General features: G+C 40.2%; 1 protein-coding gene across 1 annotated transcript in view; it reads left to right on the forward strand.

Moving 5' to 3' along the window:
* The window catches only part of LOC102197764 (axin-2-like), a 58,236-nt gene that overhangs the window by 11,489 nt on the left and 19,389 nt on the right, over positions 1-27,358 (forward strand). The window contains exon 3 of the mRNA XM_013911945.1: positions 13,479-13,536. The gene's annotated coding sequence lies outside the window, so the exon portion shown is untranslated. The remainder of the gene's footprint in view (positions 1-13,478; positions 13,537-27,358) is intronic.

Consider the following 27,358-nt stretch of genomic DNA (forward strand, 5'->3'; position numbering starts at 1 on the left):
GTGTGTGTGTGTGTGTGTGTGTGTGTGTGTGTGTGTGTGTGTGTGTGTGTGTGTGTGCGCACGCACTTCTACCTCCCACCATCTGGGCCCTGTTTGGAGAGATTTTCTGTAAAAATCACAGTCACGCCGTGGCAGGATTACCACTGTGAAAAGCAGCACCTGGAAGAAACTCAGTGCTCCTGCTCCTTTCCCTCAGATGCTCAAAGAAGTTTCTGGCTTCCCAGCTTGAGGCGCAGGATTTGTTTTTGACCTACATGGGCGTCCTAGGCCTCGTGTTCCCTTCCAAAAAGCAAAAAAAAGAAAAGAGCAAAGAACACATCTGAAATTCACACTAGGCTACATTCAGCAAGGTTACAGTATCACCACATTACAGTAGATAAACAACTGCAAGTGTGTGTGTGTGTGACTGTGGATGTGCGTTTGCACCATATAAATATATATATTTCCATTTTTTATAATTGTGAGCCAGGACATGGATGATTATCCACAGTGAGATATAAGCCTGTGAATGAAAGAGTTCAATAATCCCAGATGGAAATTGAGTCGGAGCATCTTCACTGAAGATTTCCCATTAGAAAGAATCTTAGTCCAGGATTAGCCACAATTAAAACTGTTTTGATGTTCCCACGCATACACACAAGCGAGCCTTTCATATTTGCGTTGCCATATAGAGACGAATCAATTGCCTGAATACAAGAAGAAGTATTCGAGTGAAGAGACACGTAGCAGCTAGGTTGGATGTTCGCTTTTATTTCTACGCCATGCCATCCAGAAAATGGTTCTATAAACTGTCGTGTAACGGGAGTGAGACGTCCAAATTTTTTGATGGCTTTACTTAGCAGGTCTTAGATGCTATAAAGGAAATAACTCGTTTTAAAAAGACTCAAGAACTCCTCAAGCTACAAATACTGCAGATAAACTGCTATTTTCATTTCTTTCAGATTCTTATTTTTGCTGATTGGTGCAGAGGAATTACAATTGTTCTTCATATCTCATTGCACACTTAAATCAGTTTTGCTTTTTTTTTTATCTACAAAATGTAAAGCCATCATATAGAAACGTTGATGATGAGTATTTGGCAAAGTCCCTTGAAAAGCAAGTCTCACAACTTGACAGTCATCATCTGTGGACTCTGGGAATTTATCTTGAAATCTGTATCTAAATAAATCTGGTGATAGACATCATTTTAATTTCAGTGGGCACAGCGACATTGAATCTCCTGTCAGATCTGATAACATTTCAAAGGTTTCTGTCAGTTTTACCTAAGAATCTGGTCTTTAAGTGATGTCATATGAACCCTGCTTCTGGGTCCAAACTACTCTGCATTTATTAAGGCTATTGTGTTTTTAACATATGTACAAGCCCCTAAAAGTCAGTGATCACTGTCCGCCTCTATCAGATTTTATTACTACTGTTCATTTTAAAGCTCAGTTTTTAAAACCTTGCGATGTAACCACAGCCCAGCATGCAGCATTATATTAATGACTTGTGGATGGATTATTGTTCTCCTGACTGAAGTTTGGTCCGTTTACAGCATCCTGCCATGCAACTGCATTTGTCCCTAACCGTCGGGAATCCTCGCGATAACTTTTATCAGGTGGAAAAAAGTTAGCGTTCCTCCAGCTTCACTGTGTTTATATTATGCTAACATAGCTGTGTTGGTAGCCATCACGTAGCACATCATTATATACCAGCCAGCCTATGGTGACCAACCATCCTCTTTCCCCCAGACACTTCCCCACTTTTAATGTTCTGTCCGAGGCGTCCAGGCGGATTTTCGAGATTGATGAAAATGTCCGGGTTTTCCTACAGAGGACTCATATGTGTGATGTCATCCCCGAGCTGCTGCTTTGTGAGTTGTTGTTCTGCAGAGGTTTTTCAAGTTAGTTTTTTGCCCTTGTTGACTTGTAAAATCTTATATGACATTTTTTGTTTCACCATTCATTAACCGCACAGAGAAGGCATCATTTAAATATGTTAAAATTGTCTTCTTCATGTTCTTCATGTGTCCTCTTTTTTGAAAATCAAAATATGGTCACCCTAAGCTTGCCAAACTTCAGTAACACTACAAACCTCACTGCTGTTTAGTTTTCTGTCTTCATTTATGTTGGAAGCAAAAGCAGAGCTATACGTTTTAATTTTTTCAGAGCGTGGCATATTATGCTTGGGTGGAAACTAGCGAGCTAACTTCCTGCTAACTTCTAACTCTGTTAAAATCTGTTTTTTAATGGATGCCTGGATGTTAAATGACTGTGAAACTCTTCCAGAGGTGCGCCTGTGTGCATGCTTCAGGGGAAAAAAGAGTTAGTGTATTTTCGTTTCGACCATTTTCTTCTTGATGGTCTTAACGAAATGTTAGCGTTTCAGAACTTTGAGTGCGTGCCTTATCATGTCCTCCATATTAAATGATATATTAAATACATGGATACACAACATAATGAGCCAACATCTTCTTTTAACTGGTACAGTATTTGTCTGTCCCATCCAGTTCTATATCCAAAATCACGACTTTATGTAACTGCTGTTAAAGTTTCCTTACAGGTTGTGTATTAATATGACTTGTTTTGTCTACTGCTCTGTGCAGACCTTCTTGCCGATCTTGTTGTCATCATTGTCAGCCCAGCGTGGCTATGTGGCCCTTAAGCCATCAAACAACAACAGATGTGCAGGGGGAAGGTTGTTGGCTTAAAGAAGACCCCAGTCCAAATGCGTGTGCAAATACTGTAGCATTACTGCGTATAGCAGACAAAGTTGTGTCTCTAATTACTAAGACAATTAAGTGTGAGCATGAAGCCGAGGAGGGGAACTGCGGTTTAGAGTGAGTGGGTGGTTCGATGTGTCTTCTTTTCCCAGACCCAGTTCAACTAATATGAGGAGTTAGCCATGAAAACAAGTGTCAGAGCGACAACAGATTGTTTCATCCCACAGCATGACTGTGGAGGCAACCAGTAGAGTGAAGTCTCAACATAAAGACAAGCTTGTCTAAATGTTTTTGCTCAGTTCCACAGTGTTTCCTCCTCCAACAACAGCAGCTCTAAAAATACACATTCGAATGCACCTCAAAACACACTCTGATGCCTTTCTTGGTAGTTTCCCCTTCTTCTTCCCTGCAGCAGTAGAGACCAGATGCATAATTACACATTTTAAATGATCAAAACTGTGCAGTCTGGTGAGTCTGCTAAATACAGCCAGTGTTTCATAATGCCAAGGAACTCGTATTAGGAAGACTTTTTTTTATTGTGAATATCACTTCACCAAATGCAGTAATATCCTGACTTTGAGTCCCCTCAGACTGGACTTGTGTTATTTTACAGAAATAACCTGCGACACAGACCCAAAAAAGAAAAGGAAACTGATCATTGTGGTGACTGTGTACAATGTTAGTAATTGGCATTAAGGATCATTTGTGCTAAATCCAAATTAAATACCCGATATTCTCCACAATTGTCTGTTTTTCATGGTTATTTGCTGGTGGAAAGAAAAAAAATGTGTGACAGTAATTTGTATAACAGCACTCAGAAATATCAAAACATTTTTGTCATCACACAAGTGCCCAAATAGCAATTAGCTTATGCAAACTGCTGATTGAAGCTTGGTCCACATACTGACTCCTGTTGCCTAGGTAACGCTCTAACGCTAAGGGTGCAACCCTCCACAACAGTCCCAGTTTCTCATATGACCCCTTGGGTAAATTAATTGCCCAGCCCTGATGGAGCCCTGCGATGTATTTACCACCTCCTCAAATGTAGCCTCTCCTGTAAGTGGCAGTGCTTCAATTGCCCACCTTGAAGTTGAGAAAAGTTTCAAAACTTCACATCGCCAGCGGTTACTTCTCCTGTTGCTGCTTGAAGTCTCTGAATGTCATTGATTTTCTATGGTCTCTGGGCCCACGTCGCTTCTGGTTGCTTGATGTGTGGACACCCCCTTTAGCTTGCCTCGTGTGTGGTGTCACACGTCAAGCATGCCCGCCACAAAGAATTGAAACAACTCATAGATGTGCACCCTCTAAAAGCTCTGGATGTTCAATAACACACAGCAAACATTACTATTTCATGTTTTTTCCTTTTTTACTAGCACCATACTGCTCCGTAGAAGCTTTTTCAAAATCAGAACGCAAGATTTTAACAAAGGCTGACACAAAAATTTGTCTAAGCCTGAGTTTTGGATAAACCTTGATGACATCACTACAACACAGTTTGAGTAAAGAGAGTAAAGAGAAGTGCAGGGAAGAAATGGTATTGAAAATGAGGAGTGGAATCGCCATTTTAAATGTCAGAAATAAATCTTTGATGTTTGAATACGTTTACATATTTCTTACATATTTTAAAAAAAGGTTTTGAAAATCTACTTGGGGTATTGAAAAAGGTTTTTGAACTGAGGTTTTGAACATGCAGTTGGTGGGGATAGGCTAATTGGTAACTCTAAGTCTACGTCTATGCTAATCAGGATAAGTGAAACGCTCCACGTGCACACTATCGTTTTTGATCGTTTTCATCCACATTGAAAACACTATGTTCCTGTACTGCGCATGCGTAAAACGTAAGACCATTTACCTGCATCATTTCCGTCTGCGGTTTATTTACTTTCCGGCTCTTTGAAACGTCGCAGCAAAATGTTGAGGAAAAGTGCCAAGTTTTGAGAGCAAACAAAACAACTGCTGTACAATGCCGTCCACCATCTCAGTTGAATTGGTCACATGACTGCATCATTTGACTAATATGCATCATCGTTTTTGAGAGCCTCCGTTTTCGCAGTCCACACTGCAACGCGAAAACAGCATTTTCTCAGGTGTGAATCTGAGTGCGAATGTTTGTCTGTGGCTACGTCCACACTAAATGGTAAATGGCCTGCATTTGTATAGCGCTTTTCTAGTCCATAGGACCCCAAAGCACTTTACACTACATTCAGTCATCCACCCACTGGTGATAGCAAGCTACATTGTAGCCACAGCCACCCTGGGGCGCACTGACAGAGGCGAGGCTGCCAGACACAGGCGCCACCGGGCCCTCTGACCACCACCAGTAGGCAAACACGGGGTTAGTATCTTGCCCAAGGATATTTGGCATGCAGCCAGGAGGCAGCCTGGGATCGAACCACCGACCTTCTGATTAGTGGCTGACCTGCTCTGCCACCTGAGCTACAGCCACTAATGCGTTTTCCTTTGAAAACGCATCGTTTTCTCTGCGCTTTGGCCTCCCGTCCACACTGAGACGGCGCTTTCCTCAAGGCAAAACGCGCCTGTCTCGTTGCAGCGTGGACACACAAAAATGCAGACTTTCTAAAACGATGATGTATTTTAGTCATGTGATGCAGCCATGTGACCAAATATACAAAGATAGTGCAGTGCATTATACAGCGGTTGTTTTGATTGCTCTCAATTTTGACTGCCCTAAAAAAGATGAATATCAGTTTGTACATGCTCCAGATAGCTTTTTTTCAAATTCTTTAAGTTTCACTCACTTTTGCGCACGGCTGGAACGTAAGCGTTTTCATCCGTTTCAGTGTGGACACACGACTCTGTGAAAACAACTGAAAAAGCTAGTGTGGACGCGGAGCGTTTTCAGATGAAAACGCCATTTTCAAATCTATCTGCGCTAGTATGGACGTAGCCTGTGTCTATATGTCAGCCCTGCAATAGAGGGGCAGCCTGTGGAGGATGTACCCTGCCTCTTGCCCTAAAACAGCTGGGATAGGTTCCAGCTCCCCAGCGACCTTGGAAAGGATAAGTGGAAGAGAATGGATGGGATGGATGGGTTTTCATTTTAAATTAAATAATAAATTACTTTAGTAATGTTTAAATAAATAAAATGATTAAAAATGAATTTACTGTTTTAATACATTATTGAAGCACAAAATGCACGTGGCTCTTTTGGTCCTCCAAACTTTGGAGTCCAAATCTAAGGCGAGGGTTCCTAACAGAGGGATTTCAAATGCTTTTTATGCTGCTCAGGAGTATCTGGCACTTTTATTTCACCCGTGCTCTGCCTTTGGCTTAAAGTCTATAAAGCTATAAAATGAAACTCTCAGAATCATGATGTAATAGGATTATGAGCTCATCCTGCCTCCCAGAACCAGCTGAATTTGCATTATTAAAGATTTGGCTATAGATTATATAGTGAAGAAATATTTGAGTATAGTGACTGTTGCTCTACTCCTCTGAAGTGAAGAGGGTGGGATATACTATTGAAAGCTGTGCTCTGAGATAATATGCACAAATATCAGAGCACACACGATTGCTTTATCAAATGGCATCACTGCACTGCTGCAGTTAAAGTTCTTCTGGTCTGGGACTGCACGCATGACTGTTTTCTTTATTCAGAGAGTGTATTTCTTTCAGCAGTACCAGGAACACTCACACAAAAAACACTCTCTCATTCACATTCTGCACCCCCTCGACCCCACGGCCCCGTGTCACTGTTTACCATTTTGCTGTCCGCCCTCTCTCTTGACCCCGTCACCCTCTGCTTGGTGTCTGGCAGCATCAGCGTCTGATGTTCCTGACATCATCTGTCACAATGACTCCGCTGCCACCTCCAGCTCTACTGTCCATTGTCCGCCTGACAGAGAGCGGCCTTGTTCGGGCCGAGGACGGCGCTGGTGTGGCACGCTCCCTCTGTAAATGATAAAAGAGAGCGAGGGAGTTGAGCTGAAAGCGCGGGCCTTGTTTGGCCGATCGCGCTGGACGCACGATGGTGAGCTGATCGGAAGGCGCCTCTCTCCCCTGACAGTAACTTCTCTGATCAGTCAGATAAAAAAGAAGAAAGAATTTGTTTGATGTTGCGATTTGAATAAATACCATGATGTTAATCGTTTTACAGTGTTAATCACATTTGGTGATAACACATCTGTGGTTTGTGTGTGTGTGACTACATTTGTGCCAGCATGAGCACATCAAATCTGTAAATATGAGAGAGGTTATATGCATCAGCTTCAATCTGATGTTTACATTTTTTGACACTCTTTGTCTCTTTTGAGTAACAAAAGTACATTACTAAGTCACATGTGATTGAGATCCATGTATAGGCTTGGAATTGTCTAAAAAGTTTGCATTCAAGAGGCCAGTATGGTGCATCTCTGTCAATATTCACTGATGATTGAATCTTACCCAGCTGATTTTGAAGCATACAGTTTGAAACGTGCAGATGAACAGCTTAGTATTTGTTTCCTGGAATTCCGCTGGGATCCACATCTGGAATTGATTTTTTTTCTTTTACTTTTACTGCACTATGAAAACTCGGGAGTCTGAGCTGAAAGTCTAAATGAGCAGCGGCAACTCAGACGTTGTGATTTTACCCAAACCCTCTGACTGTCAGGTAGCCTGGAGAGAAGCTTCAAGGTGGTAAACTTGTAAGCATCTGGCTAAGCCTCTAAACAGCTCTGAAAAAGTATAGGAAAAGAATGTTTCTGAGCCCCAACTGAGTGTTTTTAAACCAGATGTCTTGTCCTTCTTTCATGATCTGTTCTATTAGATATCGATGTTTGATATATTTGATCTGACGTGTCCATTTGATCATGCGTTACACCTTAACCGGCTGAGACAGTTTGGGGTCTTTTGTAATGTAAATTCGACATCCTATGGCCCATGTCCTTTGAAGGATGGAAGAGACTCAGACAGACCTAGACAGAGAATTTTCTCAGGAATTCACTGTAGGTGTCACACAGACAAAGCGTGCCCCCCTCCCTCCTCAAAAAAAAAAGAAGAATCCTGCTTTCTGCCACACCATATGGAGAATTGTCCCAATTTCTGTTCCTTTAAATCAAATGCAGCACTTCTCAAGTTAGACCTTTTGTAGCAGATACCACATGCGATTTGGGCTCTTGTGTGGCGACGCAAACTTTGTGACTTTTTGATATCTTGGTGAGTGCTGTCTGACAAGTTTCTGTCACTCACGCTCTCTCCTTTCTCTCTCCCAACCAGCAAGCATATTTTCTACACCATCGATTGATTAGCATACATCAAGCCCCTGTCGTCATAGAAAAACTTCATTTGAATCTTCAGTACTTTCTCTGTGTCTTTCAAGCAGCAGCTGTCAGCCACATCAACACTAGACATGCTCTGCGCCAGACAAAGTTAAATTGAAGCACACTCTAACACTATATATAGATAAAATGTCACTTCTTTCAAGAGACAAGGCACCTTCGAAGTCGTCAATACAGACTGCTTTATCACGGGCAAAATAACTTTGAAAGCGGAGAAGAGAGAAAAGATGAAACGATTATTCTCTCTTCCCACTTTGTGCTTGAAAGAGGGAAAAGGCGCGATTATTCTAAAGTGGGTAGAAGCGTTTAAGGGGCTTGCTTTTTGATCTGCCTGTCCATCAACGAAAACGAAGAGCACCTCCTGATGCTTCTGATCGTTAGGTGTCCTCAAAGTGTCTCAAAGTCTCTTTGTTATGGCTGAGTGCGTCGATTAAAGGGAGGAATATCATTTATTCATTTTGCCATTGAGCAAAAGAAAGAAAGGATTCAAGAGCTTAGCGTTCATTTTCGTCAAACTCTTGAGGTGCGGTGATGAAGTCAGCTTTCTTTTCAGAGACGAGCGGAGTTGAGGTAAAAAGATGTGGAGCGAAAGTTTTTGCTCGGCAAATTTTGAAAGGCCCCACTGATCTTTGAGATAAAGTAAATGGTGTTCAAACTTTATTAAACTTTTCTTTTAGCGGCACGCTGCAGGATGACACATCTGAGGAGGATTGTGTCTAACAAGGTGTAAGTGACGGTTGTGGCTAATGCATAAACATATGCCCATCACCCCGCCCACACAATCTCTCTCCTTCTATTATGTCTGTATCCGTCTCATGCTGCACACGCGTACACAAAGGCACATGCCGACCGAGGAAATATCGGAAGATTAAGTATATGTTTATTGGGATGTGTCAAATGGATTTTAAGCATGTGGGTACACAGAGCGTGCTAGGGTGTGTCTGGTTCGTCTTTTCACCAGAAGACAATGCTATATTCATCTTTGCTCCATTTTTCAGTTGTGGTATCTGATTTTTAACATGCCTCTCAGTCTGGAAGTCCTTTCCATTCCTACTGTTTCGTTCTTTTTCTTCATTTCTTCTTTTTTTTTTTCAAATGCTCAATCCTGTTGCGAGGTATCTCTTAGAAGTTGAAAAGTTCTTTTCAAGCCCAAAGTTTTTGCCGTCTTCACTTTTCAACTGGCAAGATGAATATCGGTGGGACAAAGCGTAGAAAGGAAAGGCTTTTGACAAGACTTCTGAAGGCCCACGAGCTCGTCCTGTCTCTCCCTTTTGCAGTTTTCCCATAACTGGCTTTCTCGCACGGCTGCTGAAAAGACACAGAATCAAATGCAAACTGAGAAGTCGCAGTCTTTTAAGATACATCAGTGAGGCCCTTGTGGAGATGCTGCTCTGCTTAGGTTTTTCACAAGTTTTGAAAAATGAGAAATTGGTGCATTCTCTCTTGTGATATCAGAGTGGCTGACAGTAAGTTCATGTTCTGTACGTGCAGGAAGACAATGCAATGAATACATGACCTGGAGCAAAACCGAGTGCTGAGGTGCAACCTGGATTTATATGTCAGCTCTTTTAAGTGAAACAACAATTTTGCTGTCATGAAATCACAGAAGCAGTGCTTACTTTAAATGAAACAGACCTTTCCCTCATTCATAGGACTGTGTGTGATACGAGAGCAATGAATCAGCGCACTTATCACGTAAAGCAACATAAGTACTCGATACTTTCTTTTCTTTTCTGACAGCCGTGCGTTGCTCTATGCAGCTTGTGCTGTCTGGTCAGTCTGTGTTAGATATTTGAAGTCTAAACACTCAGTTTTTTATGTTCACAGAAGATGGGTGTGGGTGGGTTGGGGTGGATTGGGGGACTGTGGTTTAACACTTTCAAGAATCACTTTGTGGGGCGACATCGCCGGGCAGCCTCGAGAAAAACCTGAAATAGCTGAAACTAGACCTCTGTGCAAATAATCACCCTGGGCCTCTGTAAACCATCATGTTTATGCATTGTAAATTGTGAAAAGGAATGCTTTAACATTGTGTGGCGTATGTATTTCAAGGCTTTGAACATTGGATGGTATCCGAATTTCACCCACACAACCACAGGCTTTTGCTCTCGCCTTTGACTGAAATATCATTCAGATTCCAAAGAGACTAAAAAAGAGCAAGATTTTTTTTTGTTGGTTTTTTTTTTGAGGCTGCCTAAAGAATGTGTCTGAAATTATTCCCAAGCTGCTTTCATGCATTTAGCTACCACTGCTGCAGGTTCAGAAACCCTCCACAGGCTTCTCGGTATTCTAAGTTTTTCTTTGGTGACCATGCATTTTTGAAATTACACAACATGCTTGGGAAGATTTGTGCCTCTGCTTCAAAAATGTTCTGAATCCAGAGAAGACATAATCGTTCAGTCCACCAGTTCCATTAAACTAGACTTACATAGTGAGAACGAGGTGCTCGTATATGCACACAAAATGAGATATATTTAGATACTAAGAAAGGTTGCAGTCATTGCACCGGTCATCTACGTCCTATCTGTAAATTACTTAATTTGCAACACACCTCCTCATCTAATGTATGTTTAGGAACCCTCATGGACACTTTTTGGAAACAGAAACCTAAATGTCTGTCAACCAGCGACTGAGAGATTTATAGGTTTTATCTTCATAACTTCTCTTAAAATTTAGATTCATTGGTATTTAAGCAAATTCAGAAGTAGATTGACTGAACCCAAAAACCTTATTCTTTTTAAAAAATAATACATTTAACATTTTCTCTGACTAAATATGTCCATATTTTGAAACATTTTTGTTTTATTTACAACATTTTACACCCCTTAGTAGCTATCTTGGCTAATGTCTGATAATACCACCAGATTTGCTGTGTTGGAGTTTACAGTGTGCCCCACCTGTCGCGTTTTGATTTCTGAGGCCAAAGGAAAGCTGCCTCTTCACTTGGTAAATACTCAGCTACATTCAAGTCAAGTCAAGTGGCTTTATTGTCATTTCAACCATGAGCAGTGGTACAGTACACAGTGAAACGTACGACAACGTTCCTCCAAGACAATGATGCTACATATAACAGACAATCAACACAGGACTACATAGTGCAAGTGTGAAAAAATTGCAAAAAACAAAAACAGTGCAACACCAGACAGAACAGAACGATACAGAAACAAGACAGTGCGATAGAAAAGTGCAACAATGACTAGCTAGTTGTCCGGTTTGATTGGGTGTCATTTGGTTTCAGTGGTCATAAAAACAGTTAAGGTGAGCTGAGAGATGGTACAAAAAGGTCACTGGTGTGACCCTATGAAAATGACCTAAATTTGCATCTAATTAGTAATGCATTTATTTAATTTTTTTCATCAATATGCCACAGATGGTATGAGCCATAAACTCTTCCGAAGTAATAGCAGCCTAGTTGATCACATGGTGATATTGTATTTAAGGCCCAGAAATCCAAAGCTTTAGCTCTGACACAATAAAGTCCTTTACACAGTGAACATATAAAGGTTTTGCAAATATTTTGTGCATCAAATATGTTTGTGGCTCACCTACTCTTAATGCAGTCATTCACGCCAACTGCATAACTTTGCTGGACAAATGAATTTAGTTAGTTATTTTGCTCCAAGCTCAATTTTGTTTTTGTTTTTTAATGCGAATAAACAGATCGGTCCAATCAGATCACTACATCTGGCATCAAGTGGGCTCGTATCTCAGAATGTGCACTGGTATGCACTGAATATACAATGATGTGGACCGAGTAAAATAATGCTATTTTACCTCAGACTCAAAGCTAGACACTGCTCTGGGTCAGTCGGCCCTCTGAAATTATTTCTCTGCCTCAGATATGGTCCCATCTCTGCTAACAAGCGTTCAAACTGCCCCAATGACATCTTGAAAAATGTATGAAAGAGTTCGTGATACAACTCCTGGATCAAAGCATTAAATTCTCTCTGCTGCTGAACTTCTCATGAGATGAACCCAGAATCTCAGTTTATTACTTTTCTTGTTTAGAAGCATTAGGACCAGATCTTCATCACTTGATGTTGATATCATTTTGTTTGCATTTTTTTAGGATGAATTTTTCACAAAACACAATCTTCTCTCTGTTTATATACATTTCAGGACAAGTATGTGTCTGAAAAAGTCAGAGTTTTGTTTCGTTTTTTCCCAATGTGCTTGGTGAGTAATGTAATGGTGTCTAAATCTGCACGTATGTGGGTATTTTTTAATGGAAATTTCCATTTTTCTGTTTTCTGCAAAAAAAAAAAAAAGTGAAGCGTTGTTAAGAGCATGCCAAATCAACAGCAAAACCCTTGGCGTGTAGCAATTTTAGCTCCTAGCTTTTTCTGATTAACTTAATACCAAAATGACACTCTTTAAAACCTGGTGGACAGAATTTCACCAGTGCTGATGCACATGAGAGCTGTTAAAGTATTAATTAATATCAAAAGTGCCTATTGATTGGTGCATGTTGGCATGGTCTATTGAGTCCATGACTGTGTGCTGTCTGCACATTGTCCTCAATTTCCATTTGTCACAACAGGAGACTGTTCACGAGAAAAACACTGGAAATAATCATTTGTTCACAGTTACCTTTAACTGCTATGTTCTCACATTGACTTAATTACACATAATGCAGTCTGTACTCATATGCTGGGAGGTTAAAGTCCATTTAATGTCAGAGCCAACTGATTCATACATTTCACATTTATAGCTCCACGGGATAATGCATGTCAGACTTGGTATAGCACAAACCCTGGCAAAATATATTCTGTTAAGATCATGAATTTGTACATCTTGCATAAAGTATGCTCAGTACTGTCCCAGTTTAATTTTAGTTGATTCAACTGCGTTCCGCTGTCGAGGAAAAAATGGCCGAACCCACAAGTGCTTTTGTAACTTTGTCTTTTATTAACTATAATGCTCTAAGTAAATACTCACCATTCAGACAGACACCAGAGAATGTACTGAACTTTTGTTCGCGTTAGATCTTAAAACTCAGTCATGCCTGCACTGCTTTGATCTCGTCACACTGATAGATGTACACATTCATGCATTCCCATGAATGCACATGTATACACTTACACACGCCCAGGTCAAATCCTCTTTTTTGTGAAAGAGCAAAGAGATTTTTATCAGGCAGAAAAGCACGTAGCGACTTTTTGGAACTTTGAAGCTCGAAAGGGGGCACCGAAAGGAAATATGATAAGTTATGTCTGTGGAATGTCTCTGCAACAATGTGCAAACATTTTGAACTCTCACCTCATTTGCTGGCTGCTGAACTCTTTTTGTAATCGCTCGGGCATTCCTGTGCATTTGAAAACTTGAATCTAGATTTTCTTTAAACCCTCAAGTCTGTATAGTATCACAGATTATCTCACAGCTCAGTGTCTTACAGAAGCATCTACACAAGGCCTTCTATATGGGACTACCTTTGATAAAACATGCTGTAAGCAAAAGAGCATTTTTAATTTGTTGTTGACTGTGTTTGTTTTTTATAGGTGTCGGCTAAAATTTGGGGGAAGACGTCATAAGAACTGAACTTAAATGCTTCAATAGGTAAGTCCATGTCTATGGTTTTTCTCTGGGATTTGAAGTTGTTGTCACATTAAGATGCCACTGGCATTCAGTCTTTGAGACAATTAATTTGCCTCATGAGCCCTTTTAAAAAGCTTATTTCTGGAACATGAATTGTCATCCACGTTATATGCATCTGTTGTCACGCTGACAAATGAATCCCCTTCATTCTCGCCAAACTGCACATAACTGTTTAACCCCTTTGATTTCAAGTTTGGAACTACAGTCATTTTTCTTTGTGCTGCTGGTTTGCAATGAAGGGACGACGTGAACTGAAGGGGAGAGAAAGATGGTGGATGACTCAAAACCTTGAGTTTTATAATCAGCATTTTAAACCCCAAGGCTGCCATGGATGCAGTACAGTCATTTGACTGAAATGCACATTATTAATATGCTTTTCACAAATTCTAACACAGATGAATTTGACATATACTTTTTTGAAGACTACCACATTCCCCTGTTGGTATATCACAGTGCTTCAAGTCAAGCTACAAACTTTAAGTATCGTACAAACTGAACATTTCAAGGTTTTTATCTTGATATATGAGTCCATTTTATCTTATGTTATATTTTTAATTGTATCTTGCTTAATTGGGAAAAGTTGGTAAAACCATTATAAGAAATCCACTTGTTCATATAATAGACCTATTCTTTTGTTTCTGTCCTCCACTTTCAACTCATAGAGAGTTCAGTGTAGCTCTTCCCAACAATTAATTGGAGCACCTGGGCTTCCATTAAAAAAAAATAGTTACACGTTAGCTTAAAGCTACTTTTGGGAACTTTAGGAACCACAAGTAGGCCTGAGGCCTCTGAGGGCAAAGTACTCCATTAGGATAACATACATATGAGGTCTGAGATGATGACATGTACTACCAACTTGTCAATCACAAGGTAGGCCCACTCTAACCACAGCCCTTTTGACTTAAATGCAGACCATTGTTTATAAAATGAAGATTTTGATAAAGGAAAGAAAGGCTTGCTTCCCCATAAGCTTCTATACAACTAGACTTATTTTTGCAACCACAGGAAATGTCAACTGAAACCATTTTAAGTAATCTTACCCAAAAGCTACATCCATGTTTCAATAGATTAGTTTGCAACAGTAACCAACTAAGACTGGAAATATATAGAGAGCAGTGTGATTTGATGGTGTCGGTTGAGCTTCAGGTTCTCAAATGTTGGCATTTGATTCATTTCTTCGTCATATTTTGAAATGATGCTCAGTCCAAAAGAAACCTTTTCAAGATTTTATTTGATGAATAACTGGCAGATTTGAGGTAGTAGTGTCATGTATTACTAATATTAAATTATGATATAACTGTTTTGTTGACTACAAAGTAATAACCATGAGACATGATGGCCAAAAATATGGCTCAAAGGTTACAGCTGTGCTAAACAAGAAATGCTTTCTAATAAATGATAAGTCTGGAATTTTGTGATGGAAAATGTGCAGGGACCCTGATTAAGAGGACTCTTACAGGCGTGAGTGCACACACACACACACACACACACACACACACACACACACACACACACACACACCATTAGTCCCCAGAGCTCCAGCTGCCCAGGGCTCTAAAGTCACGTTGTCCCAGTGTGATTGAAGGTCCAGCTGGTAGACCAGCCCTTTTGATCCCTTTCCCTTTTATGAGAAAGACAAACAGCTCCTCGTAGTCACCCACACTGGAGTGATTGATACACAAGCACACACACACACACCCATGCACGCACACACACACAGAAGCACACACACACACACAGGCACATACACACACAGGCACACACCATGGTTACATAGAGGCAGACACATATGCAGACAGGCACATGTGCACACAGGGAAAGGGACATGCAAATGCACACACACACAGATATGTATATACATATATATACACACACATGCACATTTTCTTAATGGATGGCCTCTCTTCCACTGTAATCACTCTGCTAATGACCTGCTTGAACTCTGAATGAAACCCAGAGGGTGAGAACAAAAGGTGGGGAGAGCTACAGTTGAAGTCATGCAGCATGTGAACACAGCTGGCTGGAAAGATTGATTGTGGTTTGTTGTTAGATTTTAATAATCTGAGAGTTTTGGTGGTACTGGCTTTGTAATTGGTTTAGATATTTTACTCCATCGTGTATAATCAAGTCCCTGCCAGTTGACAATTTGGCTAAAGTTTGAATGAATTTCCAACACTGGAAACCAGAGACAGAGGTTTTATCTTTTAAAATACTACAAGATGAACACTGAACTGTTGAATCACCAGCTGAACTGTAGCATGCTTCAACCTGGACTCAGCTTAAAAACAATACAAACTGGTCAACTTTTAAACAAAATCAGATGATTGCTGTTTACATAGGCGTGATTAAGTGCGTGTAGAATGTCCAGCCTATTCGGTTAGGGAGTGATATCATCACAACAAGATCCCTTGTCTAATCCCAATCAAACAGAATATGGTAGTAATAACTAAAGGGATGAATCATCTGAATAATAAGAGATGAATTTGAAAAAGTCATGCTGATTCATTCATGTCACCACCACAACCCCCACTTCTGAACAAGAGGTTTTGTTCGTATGTAAATCTGTGCAGGCTACCCATTAAGCATCATATAAGGAAATGTAGAAGCCTAACCAGTATTACTTAGAAAGTTACAGCCATATTCCAAAAAGTGTATCATGTGATTGCAAAATCATTCATTAAAATGTTCTTATTTCTTGTCTGAAAGCCCAGGAATCTTTTTCTCTTTTACTTTAACTAGAAAGATCTGTTGCATGTATTTTAGAAGTCATCAGTTGCTTGTGTTCATTGAGCTGTCCAGATTTTGTTGTGTGGGGCCAGAAAATACCTGATCTTGATATAACCGTTTTTTACTTCTAGCATTATTTATCTGGTCTGCTGCTGGTGGGTTTTGTCTTGAATGAGTAACTTTAGCCTGTTGGTAGGTGGGTTCTATGCAATGTGATGGCATCATTAAACATCATGCATAATTTAACTTTTGTGGATACAAATGAGATGTTGTTGTGAAATTAAGACAATGCATAAATGCTAGTCGACACGATGATAATATACTGTCTGATATAAATGAGAACCTTTAGGGACCCGTGTACCAAGTTTGGTTGCCCAACTACTGATGAGAGACACATTTGATGTTTCATATTGAGTAACAGAGTAAAGGCCATAGCACAGCACCTTTTTCCTGTATTTATTTTAGTTGTTCCAACCCCCAAAAATGGACTGAACTTTTCTAATGTAGTTTCTGTAGTTAAACTGATTTGGGCTAGCGTAAATTAATAATAGGATATAAAAGGTTTTATACTGAGCAGCAACTTTAGAACCACAGCACCAGAAAGATGCTTCTAATCATAGTTAAACTATTTTAAATTTACATTTACTTATAATGTGAAGCCACTGAAAGAGGAGGGCAAAACGTGCTCCATGGAAACAATGTTGTGTAATAAATTTAAGAAAAAAAAACATTTATTTTGATAGAAAGTCAACATATGAACCACTTAACACATTGGCAACCTTTTACCTGGTTTTAAGATAAAACAATCTTGTGAGCCAAATGACTTGTTAGGATCATTTCAGGCTACTTTAACAGATGAAGCGTTTAGCATATGGGTCTGGAGCTTTTGGCTATGATATAAACACAGTTAAGCATTAATATAACTGTTTATTTTATGTGGACAGCATGGATCCCTGTATTCCTAACCATGAGTCATTCTGTGATTTGCAAGGTAATATCCAACCTGAATGTTTAAAGTGGGGTTTTCCAGTAACTGCCTTCTTTTTTAAGTTGTGCCCCTTGCGCCTATTTTCCCCTTTGGCAAACTGAGAGAACAATAGAGGGGACAAAAGCTAGACGATAATAAAGAAGAAGAGAATGTGCAGCCGAATCTTCATTTCCTTGGTGTCTACTGCCCCAGAGGCCGTTACAGGGCCTCCTTATATGGGACCGATCCACGCATGGGATTCAGAACTGAAATGAAACTGAACTTTGATGGGATTTCCCTGCAGCTAAAGTAGTGGGCACTGCGCGGTGGATGACAAAGAGCTTCCGCACGGTGTCATCCTTCTCATTTTTGCACCACAGGGCGTCAGGATGTCTGGGTTTGTTTTTAGACGGGCAGTTTGTAATGATAATCTGAGTGAGCAAAGAAGAGACTAATGCGCTGATGGTTATTTCAGAGTGTATATATAGAAGAGTTGGAGAACTCAAGGGACGGTGGCGAGTAGATGGACAGGATGAAGGACAAATGCAGACAGAAGCAGAATATAAATAAAGATGGAAAAAATGAGTTGGAAATCCACAGGCAGACAGAACGGCAAAGGAAAATCAACAAAGAGATATGGGAGAGCAGAGAAGGACAAATGAAATAAAAAGGACAGAGATAGAAATAAAAAATCTAGATACTGGGAGTCCTTAGAGGTCAGACTCTTTTTCTCTCTCTCGCTCCGTTTCTCTTACGGTAATCCCTCTAGTAGCAGTTAGTTGTCAGGCTCCTCCATAAATCAACGTTTGTATGAAATACCAGCAGGAGCCAAAGGTCAAAGGAGAAAATTAGCAGCTGTCTTTTCCTCTCCTTTCATGTTAGCCGGGGGGCTAATCACCAAGTGCCGCATCAGCCTCATTTCCACTTTAAAACAAACTCTCCGACAAGCCAGGGAGGAGCTGTTTGCCCGCTCTTACATTTTATGGCACCGGGTTTTATTCTGAGATTGAGGAGGGGGGTGGGGGGGGGGTGGGGATTGGTGGTAGAGGAGTTAAGGGTGAAAGGGTGGGCTCCTATCCCCAACCCCACCACACTTTCTCACATCTTTTCTCTTACTCCACTTTCACCTATCACATCGTCTTCAGGTGTGGGAGGGCAAACAGCGGAGCATGCTCCTTTCGCACTGCTTTGTTGACACATTTGAGGTGCCGCCGGAGGAGCAGTAATAACTGACAGCCTGCTTTCCCCTCAGCTCAACTCCAAGGTGGTTTTGCTTGTTAATATGGGTCCCGGTGAACCTTGATGACCTTTTCACTCCCACAATCTATTATTCCCCCAGCTTACCGTTAGGGCTTCCCAGTAGTCAAAACGTTTGCATCTTTGGAATAGACGTGGCATTACTGGCTAGCATTAGTAGACTGAAAGTTTCAGAAGTGTTTCCAAAAATGCTGAAGGGTGAAGTATATTAATTTATTTTTGTTCTTCAGGAACTGGAACGCATTGAAAATAATTTTCTTACTGCTGTTTTTCTCTTGCTGTGCCCTTTCCTCTACTGTGTTTATTTTTTGTTGTATGTTTTTCTCTGTACATGAGGTGGACAAAATAATAATGGAAATAGCGGCAAAGTTATATTCAGCCTTTTTTTTTAATAAAGCACACAGTCTCTTGGCTCACATGAGTACAATTGTGTTACATTTCTGTGGGATGGTCTATTATCCGATGATAAAGTCATATTAAACACAGCCAAAGTTTCAAGTAATGATGTCTGCTTTTTTACAAGTACTGATTATGAATCATAACTTAATTTTTACTTGTGTGGACTCTAAGGAGAGCCAATAACATAGTTTTGCAAGTGACCATTGTCAGTTTCTAGTATTTATACTTGTCCCAATGTGCCTCTGTTGTTCTAAACTAGTTGGCAGTGGAGTTTGTCATACTTGACCTGAAAACCAAAACCAAAACAAAAAGCATCCAGACGTGCACAGGAGGGAATAATGGTACAAAACGGGCCAATCACAGTGATTGATAGCTGCATCAGTGCAATGTGTGCGTAAGTAATAGCACAGCGTTTCAGAAGGGTTTGTGGTTATGACATACCTACATAGGTGTAGATTTAATCCAGCAGCATACATCTCCTGTTAGGTTTCAGACTGCTCTAAAAAGTCTGTCTGGATGAGAACAGATATCTCTTATATGGTCATCTGAGGCACACGGCTCTACTGGTCACCCAGAGCCTCCACCCTTCTGCTATTAAAACCTTCTTTTTGTGAGGAGCAGCCAATCAGGAGTAGGCTGGAAAGAAAGCTAAAACAGCTTGTTTAATAAACAGGATGACCTGATGGAGAAAAAAGGAGCAATTTAAACTGTCAGTCATGGAAAGCTCCTTTATTCAGGTTTCAGAATAAATGGAGTAGAATAGAGTAGCATATATATATATATATATATATATATGGGGCGATCGTGGCTCAAGAGTTAGGAGTTCGCCTTGTAATCGGAAGGTTGCCGGTTCGAGCCCCGGCTTGGACAGTCTCGGTTGTTGTGTCCTTGGGCAAGACACTTCACCTGTTTACTGGTGGTGGTCAGAGGGCCCGGTGGCGCCAGTGTCCGGCAGCCTCGCCTCTGTCAGTGCGCCCCAGGGTGGCTGTGGTTACAATGTAGCTGCCATCACCAATGTGTGGATGACTGAATGTGTAAAGCGCTTTGGGGTCCTTAGGGACTAGTAAGGCGCTATATAAATACAGGCCATTTACCATATATATATGGGGTGACCAAAAAATGCTTAACAAATGTACTAAACATCAGTGTTGTTATTGATCAATCATTTATTCAAAATTCAGGTCCTAGTATCTCAGTCAGTTATTCATCTGCATAGCCTGGCTGGCACACACACACAAACAAAACAGAAAAATGATACCTAAACATGTGAAATGGAGGATCATTTGATTGTTGGATGACTCATTCTACCTCCAGCTGCTCCTAAGTATTTCACACTGCCTGAGCAAAACTGAGATAGATAGATCTATTGATCGATCGATAGATAGATAGATAGAGTCTCATTGAAAGCAAAAAATCACAGGCTTCAATAACATTTGCTTTTATAGCGTTTTACATCAATATCAGTGTTTATATATTTCTCCTTCCTCCTCCCTGCTGTTCTCCTCAAACATCAAGTTTCACTTGTCTTCTGGAATGACATGTACATTGTGATGCCAGATTCGCTGTAGTTAAAGCATATAAACAATACATAATACATGAATAAGAGAAGCAGACACGTTTCTTCTCATTTTTCTCTCATTCTTCCATGCCTTCCTCTTATTTCTTTGGCCCTCTCCCCCCTCTTCCTTTCCTCTGCCTTCACTTTACAGCTTTTTTTTCTTGCTACGCACCCTTTCTCCATCTTTTTTTTTCTCTCTGTGGGAATGTTTTCCCTATCGGTTGTCAGAGCAGTCAGTGAGGTGCATAGCAGCAGCGCTTTGTTGATGTTCCTCTTTGCCTATCTGCTGTGCAGTGTGTTTTGAAACTCACCCTCCCTTTGCACACCTGCTGAGAAGCTGCATGACACTGGGAAACATCCCACAAAAGGGTCAAAACACTTTTATCTTAGTTTTGGTTATCGATTTAGAAACTCTCTCAGGAATAAATGAACAATATGCAGCTGGCCAGAGTTGAAGTCCCAGACGATCGCACTCTTTTGCTGCATCTGGGACTTCCTTTTTTCACAGTAGGTGGGCTTAACTCTTCATTTAGTAAAAATATTATAACCCCAAAGGAAACATTCAAAGCCCCGAATATTATAGTGAACCCAAACACAGACTTATAGAGAAAACTTCATATGCACATATGTGTGAATATGCACTTGTGTAAACATCACACGGCCTACTTATTGTTAGTGATCTGTAGCATAGACTGTATATAAAAGAAGGACATTGCCACCGGGGTTATTTGGTGGTTTTTGTCGTGTTTTGAAGCCATTGCGGACTCTATGGGAGACCCACATTTAGATCCAACCTCGAGTGGCCATTGGAGGGACTGCAGTTTCACATCTGGTAATCGCTATTTCAACATATGGATGTTTTTCCTGATTTCTTTCATCACTTTGTGAACAAAGCATTTTTCCTCTCAAACATCCTCCAGAAAACTTGCTTATTATGTAATCAGCTTTTCATTATGACTAATAACATGATCATCATCCTCACAGCCTTCTACTAAGAGCTCTAGCCTTAGTGGATTTGATTTCCACTGTAATCACGAATTTCAAACCAAAAAAAAAGGAAAAGTTGTTTTTCTCATAACATTTTGTTTATGCACATATGACTCACAGTGGCTTCTTACTAAAAATGACTGAATGCTACAAATTAGGCTTTTGGGTGGCTTTGCTTTGTAAGTGCACTTTGTGATTTAACTTTTGGGGACTTTCAGAGTGTGAGGCACAATCTTAAAAGAGTGTGAGTCACACTGAAACCATGAAAGCATGCATAAGCACGATAAAAGCTATAGCTGAAGGAATTTTGTTGTTGTCGTTGTTGTGTTCTCTAACTTTAAATTTGATGTTACGGCTGGTGAGTTTATGCAAAGTTTAGCACACAGGCTTATATGTTACAGTGGAAAAAAAATCAGCATGTGTTACAGATGTGCTACTTTCATGCATATTAACACAACCCCTCAGCAACTGCAATGAAAATATGTTTTAATAAAAACAACCTGAAAAGGTTTTAATGAAATCTAATCGCTTTTCTAGCAGATCATGGTGAACATATATTCTAGGACAACTAAAAGACAAAAACCATCATCACATGATTGGCAGGTAAGTCATTTCATAAGCCAAAATCTCTATTTGACAGCTATAATAAATCACAGATTCTCTCTGGCAAGCGTTTTTGTTTCTTCATGTTTTATTGGTGTAATTTGCATTTGAATGAGAGATAATCAGAGACTTACGTTTCTGAGTTTCTGATCTCTTGTACTGAAATATTTTTTCTGATTTTCTCCTTTTTTTTAATCTCAAACGACTTTTGTTGAACACTCAAATGCAACAAGGCTGTGTTTTGAACAGCAAAAAACAATTTGGAAATGAATTTGCCCAGTAAAACTAGAGACTACAGGCAGAAAGTAGTGCTCCCTTTATGTACTTCAGAGCACAAAGTGTGTTTGAACTCTCCAAGCTGCTGAATGGGTTTACAGCTTTCTTGCAGTAGTTTGCAATCTGACATAAAAATGAAAGTGTTGTAGTTGCCTAACATTATGCAAATGACTGAAGCCATAATTTTCCTTTACTTTTCACTTAAGCCACTTTTGTAGCTTTTAACCTCTGAGGGCCAATGCCTTGTTTATTACAATTTCTATAACTGATATATCAATGAAATCAAAACAAATCAAAACATGACAACCACACAAAAATCCAGAAGTGCACAACAAGTCGAAACACCAAAGCAAGGCTTGTCATCTTCAGTGAAGCTGCAATTTGCAATGGCAACAACTGCTGGCATAAATTGATCTTAAGTCACTGATGACAATTGATGTTTCTTATATATTTGATACACCAGCAATTGTTTTTCTAGTCTAATGTCAAAGTATAACAAACATCCCCTCAAAGAAGTCCCCAAAATATATGTGGTTACAGTTACAAACAACATTAGTATAATAAGTGCCATTTTAAAAAAAGTAATTACGTTGCATTTTTTGTGGAAGATTCTAATTTTTCACGAGACCAGATTATGCAGTGTCGGTTAACTTTCACATTAGCTTATCAGCTAACCAGCTCGTCAGGTATCTGTGTTACAACTTGTGGTTCATGTGTTTCGGAGTTTAGGTCCTTTTTCATGTGGTGTTTGCATTAATGTGATCTTCAGTAATTATGCTCCCTTAAATCCTGTGAGTGCCACTTTCGTTGCAGTGACAGGCTCCGTGACAAACAGTAGGAAGGAGCTCCAACCTCGCAGAGCTAAAAGTAGAAATTAAAAAAAGGGTTTTAATATAACACCAGTCCTTCACACAGGTGATGAAATATTTGTCTGGTTAATGCTAAGCCACACTGAATTGTTTCGTTTTGCTGCAGAGTCTGACACTGTGTTAGGACATAGCCATACTTGTCTGTTGGAGCGTGTCAGTACTGGCAAGATGTGTATGTGCTGAAATCACAATGGCTATAAATGTTGTACATTAAACAATGAACTGCTGTCACATTTCTCTGCTGGTTTTCTTGTGTACTGTTGTCTCTTCTTGCTGTTCTGCCCAGAATTCAACAGCCGAGTGCCGGATCTATGCGGCAAATTCATTTTCCTTATCAGTGCATTAAATTTGCTGTCCAGCAGAGCCTCGGTTAGTTAGCAGTTGTCAGTTTGAACTAGCATTTTATTTGGCCTCTAATGGGTCTTAGTGCTCGTTGCTATCAAGCACTTTTCAGTATCATTTGTCTGATGCTCATTAAGGACGGCTAAATGAGCTCAAAGTGAACACTCAAACATTTGCCTTGCTTTCGCAGTCACAATCGAGAATCACTTGATTTTTCATGCATGATAAATTAACAAACATAATTAATACTCATGAAATTGTTTTATGGAATTACAACTGCAGGAACAACTGACACAGCAAATTTAGCGCAGTATGCACAGAGTGTAGCATCAAGTCAATTAAACTTCTGGGATATTGATCTGGTCAGTTAAGTAGCAGAGGAGGTTGTTAATCAGTTTCAGCTGCTTTGATGTTAATGAAATTAACAACAGGTGTACTAGAGGGGCAACAATGAGACAACTGCCAAAACACAAATGGTTTTCCAGGTGGACGCAACTGACATTTCTTTTCTTTCTCAGCTTTTCTGACTTTTTCTTTATTAGTTCTGCATTTTGCAAAGGTCAGCGTCACTACTGAGCAATACCTGCGCTTTAATGTGGCCGAATAGGTAGTCCAACTCCTCAAGGATGACACATCAATACGTGCCTTTGCCAGAAGTTTTGGAGTGTCTCCCAGCACAGTCACAAGAGCATGGAGGAAATTCCAGGAGACTATCCTCTATTATAGCTGGACTTTAACACATCAGCAGGACTTGTATCTGCTCATTTTTGCAAGGAGGAACAAGATGAGAACTGCCCAAGCTCTACAACATGACGCCCAGCAGGGTACTGCTGTGAATGTCTCTAACCAAACATTTTCAAAAATACTTAATGTGGATGGCCTCAGCAAGTAGCATGCCACATCATTCTTTCACATTGTTTTTTGGGGTACCTTTGAATTCACCCTTCTATAGATTGATAAATTAATTTCCATTAAACTATGTGGCATATTTTAGTTCCCAGTTCATATCAGTATAGATATGACTTCTTTCCACAAACTGAGATCTGATTTGATTTCAAACTATACCTTCACTATTATTTATTATTGTTTTGGGGGTTTTTTTTAGCAGGGTAATTTTTTTATAGTTCTGTAGACATTTATAACAAAGCAATCCAGCAAGCAGATTGTTTTTCTAGCTGTGCAAACTGTCTTCCACCTTAGGAAGAATGAAAGAAACACAAACAGTCGCACACTCTGTCCGTCTGTACAGACTGGCTTGGCAAACATTTGCTCACATCAGATAGAGTTTGGGTTACAACAAAGGTTTGCCAAGCCAAAACGGATTAGGCCAAGCATCACAAGCATTGTTTCTATACATTATTAAACTTTTAAGCCACCGAAAAACAGGATTGTAAGAAAAAAAACGGGGAGAGTGGAAAGAGAAAGTAATTATTCATCCTCAGCACTCACATGCACCCCACAGCTTCTATAGCAAATCCCTCACTCAGCTTTCAAAAGATGACCATTCAAGTTTTATTTCTTATTTTTTACCTTGTTGGAAGCCTAACCTGATTGTTGTCACCCTTGATTTATTTAGACTCTTCCCGAAGTTGAAATTAAAGTTTATTTTCTCAAATTGGTTCTTTTTAAAGGAATGGTCTTAACAAGCCATAACAAGCAGATGAATGGCTGCCTTCTCAAACTTTAAGGGTGTTATGCACCATGTCCGACTTCAAAGCCCGTCTTAACTCCACACTTTAATTGTATCTTCTTCAAGCCTGTCTGCCTGACCGCCATCTGATTCTGCTGACAACTACACTCTTCTCTCTTCTCTCTTCTTCATGCTCATCCTTCTATCGCTGCACTCTTCTCTCCGTCTTTCTCCATCTGTCATGGCAGATACAACTTTGCAACCCCCCACCCCCCACTTCCAGCTCTTCCAAAGTCTCCTTGCTACAAGTGTCAACTCAAGCACGAGCCCCAAATTACTTTTTTTGGATGAGTGTTGACATCTACCACTCAGTCATCAGCTCATTCACACTGAATGATGCTATTTGCCTCCCGCTCATCCGCTCTATTTATTTCTCTACTGCCACTTTCTTTCTTTATTCTTTTTTTTTTTTGGTATTTCTCTCTGAGCCTACAAACAGACATTCACGCTTCTCTCCATATGGGCTTTAATTTGCCATTGTCCCCCAAGATATTCCTCGCTCAGGCTTGAGATAAAGGGATAATCACTTCAAAGGGAAGCTGAGGGGGAGACTGCCCCCTCCCTCCCAGCTGAAAGGAGAAGTGGACAATACGCTAATTGAGAGGGGGAACTGATCACAGGGTCTGTTCAAAGGGACGCCTGGCCACGCCCCCTCTTTCCTCCGACGCACTTAATTTTATTAGTGTTTATGGTGATGCTTCAGCCAAAATTATCACTCAAACCCACCACAGCCTTTGAACTCCCAAATATTGGGTTATTTGCAATTATCCTCCCTCTCTACTGTTTTTTTTTTTTTTTGCTTCTGTGCTATTTTAGTTCAAGTGTAGGATTTTGAGTAGAGGAAGGAGGAATAAAAATGAGCTGTATAGAATTTATTGTTCGCTGTGATGTGATGCAAATCCAAAGTTTCTTATGAAAAAGCGACAAAAAGTGGGTATAGAGGCCTACTGTCTGAGTGATGCAATTAATGCAATGAAAAGCTAAAATAACGTTGTTTTAGAAAAATCATTCCTTAATTTTCACTGTCATAAATTTATGTCCTTTTTCCTGTGAAAATACATACCTCGTCTCTGCCTTTAATATGAGCTACAATTTAAGATGATCTTCATCTATGTCCTATGCTGATGCACCAGATGCCTTTAATTTCTTCGGAACCACGAGCTCCCAATTAGCCTCCAGGTCACCCTGTTTTATTGGGGCTTTATAGCAAGTCAGTGGCAGCACTCTCGTCCTGTATTGTGCTTTTAAAGCATTTGGATCTTCCTGTGAAATGGTTAGGGCCTCAACAAAAGGGTCAGGGCAGGGTCAACTTCAAAAAGGGGCTTCTTGCGGCCACTTTACAGCACCCTCTCTCTCTTGACACTGCTAAGCAGAAGAGCGCACATTCATAAGGTCAGCAGGTGTGGTCTCATGGGCTTAGAATCTCATGACACTTGTCAAATGAATTAAAGTAGGCAGCAGCTTGCAGTTTTTCTTCCATCTTTGTTGATCACAGCAGTCTGACTCATAGAAAACGGATTAAAAACAAACAAATCTTCAATAGCCTAACATTACACGTCATTAAAAGTAGACTTAGCAAAGCACGAGCAGGCTCTCGGCCTGTCAGCAAAAATTCATTTTTTCATTTTTTCTCCATTTCCCAGTGATATGTGCGGCCTAATTTAATTTGAGTGAAGATAGCATCTTATCCAAAATGTGAAATATCCTACTTTTAAGATTGTCCTGCACTTCAAAAATTACATTTTATAACCCCTCTATATCACAATTCTCCTTTCAAAGCTGACTTTAAAGATGTCAGTGTGCAGATAACACTACGGCTACATATTTCATGGCTTTAATTTGGACCTCACGATCAGCCAAATGTCACTTGAACGTCATAGTGCCAATGCTGCTGACCTATTTCGCGTTCCATCTCGCAGACTGAGGCACTTATGGAGCATTTTGGGTGCTGGATTGTTTGGATTTGTGCAATGTTCCATTTACAGAATCATCCAGTAGTAAACTAAAAGCAATGATGAATGACCTCTTCATATTCAAACTGTCTCTCTCTCACACACAGACACACTCACACACACACACACACACACACACACACACACACACACACA

Source organism: Pundamilia nyererei, unplaced genomic scaffold (assembly GCF_000239375.1).
Source record: "Pundamilia nyererei isolate P.nyererei 1_Seehausen unplaced genomic scaffold, PunNye1.0 scaffold00075, whole genome shotgun sequence".
Classification (NCBI taxonomy): Eukaryota; Metazoa; Chordata; class Actinopteri; order Cichliformes; family Cichlidae; genus Pundamilia; species Pundamilia nyererei.